Below are 8,263 nucleotides of genomic sequence, written 5' to 3'. Positions count from 1 at the left end.
TAACCTCTGAAAAACCTTAAGCTGATCACATCCTCATATTGACATTATTCATCTCTGTCTTTGAATATTCTTTAAACAAACAAACAAAACCACATGATTTAAAAGTAAATAAAATGGCAGCATCAAAATGTTCTTATTTTAATAATATCAGGGATATTTAGTTCAGGTTTTTAAGATACTTTAACTTAATCCATATCAGTGTCCATGCAAATATATATCTTTAACATACAACTCACTTTCCATCTAAAAAAAAATTGTTGTAAAGAAAGAAGGAAAAACTGAAAGAGTCGTCATTTACAACAGTTGAAACAGTTTTATTTCAACTAAAGTGGCCTTGCTTTTAGGGTGGATTGATGATCTGAATAAATTCATACTGGAAGAGTATCCCAACATGAATGAACAACCATGAGCACAATGTGGTCTGAAACAAGATGAACGGAAGTTTCAGTGCTTGCCAGAGAAGTTTCCTGGGATGTTTTAATTTGTACAAAGGCATTCTTGGTGCAAGTGAATGAGAAAAGTATAGTCCAATCATGAGTGTTCCTTGGCAGTCATCAACTTTGTCAATTTTAAACTTCTCTGTGCATTGACATTAGGAATGAAAACCATAGTGCATTCGGGCTGCCTGCCCAAAACCATTGAAAACAACTGGGTCACATATTAAAAGCCTTGGCATTGCCATTTCTGTGGCTCAGCAGGGCTTTCCAAGATACTTGGCATCTCATTTCCTTTATTATTCTGTCTTCTCAAAGCATTTCCCTCCTGTCTTACATTCTTTATCAATCGCTTGCTCACCACTACCATCTGACAAGTTTTTCTCACAGTCCTGATGATTCTTGCAAACTTCTATAAAATGCAAGTCCCAACAACAGAATATCTATTTCCCTCCTCCCCCAAAGGCAGTCTTGTAAATTTTGTGGCAATCTGGTTCCAGAAAATTGGCTTTATCTCTTATTTTATTTACAATTATGGGTCAGTATCTCAGATCCTGGTAATAGTTTCTGCATTCTCAAGAATGCAGTTTTGTTTGTTTGCTTAAGTTTAATATCAGCTTAGCACATCTCTAGCTCTTTGCTTCTGTACTCCAAATCAGCATGATGACCAAAGGCTTACTGTAATTTCTGCATGTATCTTCTTAGCAATAACTTGCTAAGCAATTTCAACGCAGGCAAAATACATTCTTCTGATTTGAAAGTTATCAGCCTAGCCTGTATAGGTTTTTAATATCGTTTATACAAGTAGATGTATAGATTCAAAAACTCATATTTGCCTTACATTTCCAATTTGAAAACATATTGTTTAAATTTTAAACTAAACTATTAGACTTTGATCAGAGATTAGTTCCTTGTTTGAAATGTAGGCATAAATAAATTCAAAAAAGTATACGTACATTTTATATACATTTTATCATATTGTGTTAAATCTAGAAAATATTTTAAGAATAAAAGTCTAGAAAGAAGTACACACTTTACTTATTTATTATCAATATTTGGGAGTCAAGACTGAGCCTCTCTCCTTAGCTAAATCAAACTAAAAGCTGATAAAAGTATAGTTAATTTTTTTTCCAACTTCTAACGAACAGTAAAAATACTAACTAAATATGTATTAAGTTTGTAGATTTAGATTGGGTTACACATTTACAATGTCAAATAATTGTTCAATTAAGAAAGAAACTCTAGTTGATGCAGTCCAGCAAATAAGATAAAATTTTAATTAATTGGATTACTAATATTTAGAAAATGATTTTATGATATTTTACCTCTTTAATTATAAATTCTGCTAACAAAGAGCAGATGGGAATAACAAAAGAATAAAATGCTACATTTACAAATTTTAGGTTGTAATTTTGAACATGAATTTTTTTCCCTATAGAAACTAGGTCATGTACAGTGACTGGTCACTATTAGAGTCTTGGGAAACTTATTTAATTTAAAAGGTACTTAAAATCACTTGAGGTATTAATAATGACACCAATATCAAATTGTCATTTTGATGGTGTTTTACTTTGAAACAGCCTAATTTCCACTAGGGTGGTAATCTCACTTGTAGAAAGTGTGAGATGAAAGATTACCTATCATTCAGTCTTATTATTTGGTAAGCGAGAAGAGTGAATCTGGGAGAGGCAAAGTGACTTATTCAAGGTAACTGGTTAATAGTGACAAAAACCCATGCTTCCCAGCTTCCAGTCTAGTTCTTTTTGTAATATTACACAGCTAAGGGCTACCTGAACTGAGTTAGATCTGATTTTTTTTTTTTTTTTTTGCACAGCTGTCAGAGTGTGGTAAAACTCATAATTTTCCTTAGAAATATAAAATACATGTGGGACTGGAGAGTATCAAAGCTCATGACAATTAACAAATACTTTTTAGGAAACATTGATTTATTGCTTGCTTTGTGCCAGTTTCTGTGGAGGATAGAAGGACCAACCCTGTCTAGTAGAGACTCATTGTCTTGGGATTTGAGAACAGTGAAGGAAATTGCCTAAAATACAAATTCTACATCAATGTAAAAAGCATTTTACCTCTTTAATACTGCACACAATTAATGCTAAAATATATTATCAAGCGTGATTTACTTTTCTTCCTCTAAAAGGATCCCTTGATTATTTAGACCTGACTTGTAAAACCATGAAGTAGAATGATTTTTTTCCTTTATGTAGCTCTGTTGATCATTTTTCTGGAATCTGGCAAAATGATGTAAATGAGTATACAATACTGTGGAGGATAATAATTTAAAACAATCACGAATATTTCATCAAATAGATTGTTATTGCCTTCCTTCACATATTTAATTATTGCATCTTTTGCAATATGTAAAATTTTTAAATGCATTTAATTCCAATGGCCATTTGTCGACCATTTTCTGGGATTTTTCTTTAGTATAAATAAACAACTAATAGGAAATCATTTGGAAGTGTGAAACATAAAAGGCTCACTGACACTCCCTCATCAAACCAAAATATAGTTTTGAATAAGGCCTCTGGAAAAAAGAGTTAAAAATTCACTAATTCTTTTATCTCTGATTGTGGGTAAACAGGTTGGGATTACCCTTAGGACCATAGTTTAATATCACACTCAACTTTAAAAAGGTATATACAATGATGTTAGTTGTTTTTTTAAGTTAATCATTTAAAGTATTTGTCAAATTCCACCAACAAGAACAAATTACAGTTAAGATGAATACTATATTTAATTTTAAAAACTTCATTTCTCTCTCTATATGTATTCTCTTCTAATGTCAAGTGAGAATTAATCTTGACTTGAAAAATTTAGTGGCTGTTCCTGCAGACATCAACTAACTTGTCCATATTAATTAACTTAGTAGTTTTTAATTAGGCATAGATGAGTTGTTTAACTAAATTAATAAGAACATGTTGAGAAGGGCAACTGCATAATTAGAAGGCAGAACTAGATTCCTCTTATCCCTGCTGTCAGCTGAAATTTAACTTTGGTGGGAACCAGAAGAGAATGAAGTGGTACCCACTTGACATGAGAAGTATAAAATTGTGATTCTTTTGTCTTTATTTTAACTATTAAAACCTGTAAAAGAGTAGAACATACATTTCCCCGTATAGTGAATAGACTGGGTTTGTTAAAGTTCCCCAAAAGTCTGACAAAATATCCTGTTCAGCAAATAATAGTGACCTCTACTATGAAAAGGCTTAGTAATATCTTCAAAGCATGAGGTCCTAAAGAACATATTTGCAGTGCATGTAGTGTTTAAGATGGGTTTCCCTGTACAGGGTGGAGTAGACAGAGCCTGACGGGGAGCTGGGCACATTTTGAGATGAAGGAGTGTAGAATTGGTAGACACATCCAGGAGAGAGTTTTAAAATGAACCTTAAGGATTAGACAGTTGTTTGAAAAGACTAATTGAGAAATCTATTGTTCCACAAAAGAGCTACTGTCCTAATGAGGCCTAGTTGTGTAGTCTGTTGGTTAGATAAATGGGTTTTCAGAAAGTTCCTGAAACAAACAATAATGTTATGTGCAGTTTCATCTTCCTGGGAATAATTATAGTAAAGTTATGAAAATATAGACAAAAACCTTTTGGTTATACATGGTTTCACTTCTCAAATAATTATTGCCATTAATATTATTAGACAATATTATTAGAATTTCTATCAATAAACTTGAAGTTTTATTTTCTAATTAGCCAATTATTATCAAATAGTTGTCATTACCAATAGAAATTATCAAGTAAGATCTTTACCAGGTATGTATATTGAGCCATGTTATCAAATGAAAGTCTGAGAATAATCCTATAAGTAGACATAGGATTGTCCCACAGAATTTATGGTTAAACCTATAGTGACAGATTTGTGTTTTGCCAGAACAATGTCAAAAGACTGTGAACAAATCCAAGAATGTAAAGTATCTACTACTGCATTAGGATCTTTTAGTGTCTAGAAAATTAAAAATTAAGAAATATTCTCGTTCATTGCTTCAAAAAAAAAAAAAGTGATTTTCTTTTCCCCAGGCTGAAAAACTGAAGGCAGGTAGGTGGCAGGATAAGAAGGAGTGAGTCTAATATAAATCTTCAGTTTATATTTTAAGCAGTGAGCTGCAGCACTTCAGCAAGCCCATGACTTGATGTTATGTACTGCACTACCTGTAGCAACTTAGACGATGTTTGTTCAAAAGCTGATGGATAGCTGTGACCCTTTCTTTTTTTCCTGCTCTCTGCTCATAGTTATAGTGATGTATTAGGTTCTCCTTGGCTTTCAAAAACCTAGTTGCATTTTTTTTTTGTCAGAGTTTGAATGCCTTTATAAAACAAAACAAAAAAATCTCTCCTGGCCATTTATCTTCCTGCAGTTCGAATTGCACAGTTCCTTTCCAATTTCTTTCCATGGCTTTCTCCCGACTGTGCATGAAGGAAGAATATGTTACTCTCAAATCTTGCTTTTAATATTTTTATTAACGTTATCTCAAATATATAGCTAGAGGATGCCAGTGGCTTAAACACATAAGCTATATTTATATACAGAAAATGAGTTTAATGTTGGAAGGAATATTTTAGACTAAATGATGTAAACCGGTATCCTCCTCCTTTCCCTGAACATATATGTCGCTGTTATTTGGCTTTATAATCCAATGGTTGTCTCAGTTTTCCACTCTGCATATGTGGGTGTAATCATATTGGAACTTTAAGCTCTGATTTCTAAAAATGATTATAAATGTAGAAAAATTATGGTATGAAGAAAAATTTTGATATGGAAAATATAAAGTGCCCATTCATTCATTTATTCATTTTTTAACATTCTGCAGCAGAATAAAAAGCAGTTTTATATTACAAGAAGAAGAGAAAGTAGAACTCACTATAAAAATGAATTCATAATAAAAAAATTGTAGAATTTTAGTTTATTACCTGTGCAACAACTTTATTCACCTATATTTTATATAAAGGAAATGTTCATATTTATTTCTAGTGTGCAGCAGCATTTTTAAAATTAAAAAAAAATTTTTTTTTATCTCTCTCCCTTGCTCACTCTCTCTTTTTAAAAATCTGTCTATGGCAGAATGGAAGCAGCTTAGCCAGGTCAGGAGAGCATAGGGTTGAAAAGATCTGAATTTCAGTCCCGGGCCTGTTCGCTTACCAGATATGAGATTAGGCAAGTTACTTACCTGCTTTGAGCTCCCATTTTTTCATATGGGAACTTGGAATAGTTGTGTCTGCTCTATGGCATGGTCGTGAGTTAAAAATGAGGCAACTGCTAGGGATTCATTGTATTATGTCCCCCAAAGTTCATATATTAGGAACATAATTCCCACTATAACTGTTGAGGGTTGGAAATCCTATTAAGGTAATTGAAAGGTAGGGCCTTGAAGAGGTGATTAGATTGTAGGACCATGCAGTAGTGCAAGGATTAATAGTGGTGGTCAAGGGCATGGTTCTGAGGGCTTTAAAAGAAGAGCACATGAGAGATTAGTCTCTCTCTGCTCTGCCATTTTCTGCCATGTGAGACCCCTGGATCACTGTCACCACCACCAAGGTCCTCACCAAATATGTTCCCTGGACTTTGGACTTCCCAGCCTCTGAAACTGTAAGCAATTAAATTTGTTTTCTTATAAATGATCTATTACCAGGTATTTCATTATAAAGCAACAGAAATGGACTAATACAGCAATGCTAGTGCTTTTTCCTTTATCTTGTCCATCTGGTTGTAGTACAATGCCTGGCATGCAGTAGCCACTCAGTTAAGTTTGAACAGACAGAAAAAATGTAAACAACAGACTTGGAAGCTTTCCTATGACAGATGGGTCAAATGTCAGAGAGGAGCAGAGTTTTAGAGTTTGTATCTTGTCACTCTTACTTTTAACTGGTGATGAAAGTGAACTCCAGAGAAATCAAGATCTTGCTCAAAGTAATTTACTGGGTTAGTGGCAGAACTGGAACCAGAACTTGTCTTCTGATGCCTGGGCTGGTATCTTTTACATTAGCCATATGATTATGTAATCCATAAAAGCTGAATTTTACTTTGGAGTTATTACGATACAACCAAAAAAAAAAAATTAAGAACAAGCATTTCTCTAATCATTTAGTAAATTTAAAATAGTCCCACATACATTTGGTAGTAATACATGTTAATATTAGTCAAAGTATTGTAGATAATGAAGATTCCACTTATACATTAACTCATTTAGTCATTTACCCAGATGCATTTACTGAGTACAAGCCATGAAAGGACAGCATTGTGGTAGGCCCAGGGAATATCCAAAAGAAAACACAACCCATTGAGTGGACAGACAAGTAAACAAATGATTTTAGCAAATCCTAGTAATGTCTGTAGAAGAGGTAATGACAAGTCAGAGGTAGGACTGAGAAGCAGAGGCCAGACTGTGAAAGAGCAACAGGAATCTTCTTGGTGGATAAAATAAAGGATGACATTTCAACTAGAAAGAATAAGCAAGGGCAAAGACAGAGAAGAATACCTCAAGATAAAATATTGAATAAACTAACTGATTTTGGTTGGGTGGATCTTAGCCTTCGAATGCAACAAGTGAAATAAGAAGCTGACCAAGTTAACAGAGGTAGATTTGGAGAGAGCCTGATATTCCATGCCAAGGAGTTTGACCTTTTAATGTGCCTTTATTTTTCAACATATTATTTCAACAGGTGAGTTGTAGAAACTAACTATCAAGTTACAACAGAAATTCTGAATGGTATAGTTGGTTTCTTTTTCAGTTTGAAAGTAGTCACTGTTTACTAACTAACCAGATTGCACAAATAATCATGTCAGACACTTTAGTTCATCCTTCTAATAAGCCTGTTGATCTGGTCTTCCCTGTTGCCAGCGTCTCCACCTTCCACAAAATGGGTGGTCTTCTTCATCCCACCCCATGGAGAAGATAATTTGAAGGGTCACAGGAAGTTATTTGCTTCTTTGAAGTGCTTTCCAACAGTATAGATCTCATGAATCAGATCCTCCATGCACATGATGCTGTATTTACCAAAAGATCGAGCAATCAAAGTGTTATCTCTCAAGGCCATTCGCTTCTTATTGATTTTGCCATAACCACACTTGTAGATTAGTTCATCTATTGACTTCAGGTTTGGGTACCCCCAAGCAATACATGGTTCCACAATCTTAAGCATGTTAACTGAAGCCTTGTTGAGCTTAACAAAGGTGCCATTGAAGATCTGGTGGAGATGAAGAAGGTGTAGCACCTTTTGGACCTTTGGGCTCATGCCATTGATAACTCTGATCCTGACGACAAACATCAACTTGGGTTCTGCAGGTACATAGAAGTTGCCAGCTTTCCCTGACATCCTAGCCATATGAATCTCAGTTCTGTACATCTGCCTACGTTCCTTGTAGTCCTTGGCTTTTTCATAGATAAGTTTCCTCCTCACCTTTCAAAACATCTTTAGGGCAAACTTATTCCTCTAGCATTTGTAGCTGATCCTCAGCTCTATAAAATTCCTTTGCTTTTTCTTAAGGGTTTCTGGCACAGCAGGAACCTTTTTTTTCTTCTGTTTCACACTTTCCATGGTTCCAGCCAGAAAAGAGCCAGAATACTTGTTAATATGCTCGACAAATATTTATCGTGCAAGCAAATCTTGATAATTTGAGCAAAATCTCTCTACAGCACATAGAACTCATAAGGAAATATTATCAGTTGAGGAGAGGAAAACAAGCCATTGAGAAATTAACATTTAATATAAGATACTATGGTCAGTGACCACTAGGAAAACTCTTATAAGAAAAGCATTAAATATGATTAAGGTGTGCATTTTTCAATGGAATATAAATACGCAA

The 8,263-nt window shown here is 34.1% G+C and overlaps 1 pseudogene; it reads right to left on the bottom strand.

Moving 5' to 3' along the window:
• Window positions 1-7,248: 7,248 nt before the first annotated feature.
• Window positions 7,249-7,995, bottom strand: LOC134370915 (large ribosomal subunit protein uL30-like; annotated as a pseudogene).
• Between the last annotated feature and the right edge of the window lie 268 nt (window positions 7,996-8,263).

The sequence above is a fragment of the Cynocephalus volans genome, chromosome 2 (assembly GCF_027409185.1).
Source record: "Cynocephalus volans isolate mCynVol1 chromosome 2, mCynVol1.pri, whole genome shotgun sequence".
NCBI lineage: Eukaryota > Metazoa > Chordata > Mammalia > Dermoptera > Cynocephalidae > Cynocephalus > Cynocephalus volans.
This window is presented reverse-complemented; position numbering and strand designations above follow the sequence as displayed.